This window comes from Echinops telfairi, unplaced genomic scaffold, assembly GCF_000313985.2.
Source record: "Echinops telfairi isolate 266 unplaced genomic scaffold, ASM31398v2 ScPeMD7_7;HRSCAF=31, whole genome shotgun sequence".
NCBI lineage: Eukaryota > Metazoa > Chordata > Mammalia > Afrosoricida > Tenrecidae > Echinops > Echinops telfairi.
In genome coordinates, this window is record NW_022103904.1 from 5,575,582 (window position 1) to 5,576,071 (window position 490).

The window sequence follows — 490 nt, forward strand, 5'->3', positions numbered from 1 at the left end:
GAATATGTGAAACTGAAAGATTACTCTCAGATGTGGTAATTATTGCACTCGTGGCAGGATTGGGCTGTTTGTTTTCCTCTTTCACAATGTCCCTTTCTGTCACCCTGCTGCTTTTACCCTCAGAAAAATATTTGAGAATATTTGGGAAAGTATTAAGAAAAGGAACTGTGTGTGCTTTATCTTGAAAGTAAACATCAAGAAATGAAGTAAATGCACTTAATTCAAAACAGTGAATCAGAAAAGGATTCACAGACTAAATTCTGGTGAGGAAATAAAAGTTTAAAATTAGAAAATGTTGATTAAATTTATATAGATAGCTTTTCAATGATTTAAAAAAAATAGCACCTAAAGTTTGTGCCTTGAAGAATACACATCAACTTTAAATCCTGATGGAAGAAAGGGGTATGGAAACGCTGAAAGCCTTTCCTATTTGCCTTTAGTGCGTTTTTGGATAGTCGTCGTAAGGTCCACGTCAGCGGACAGTCACATT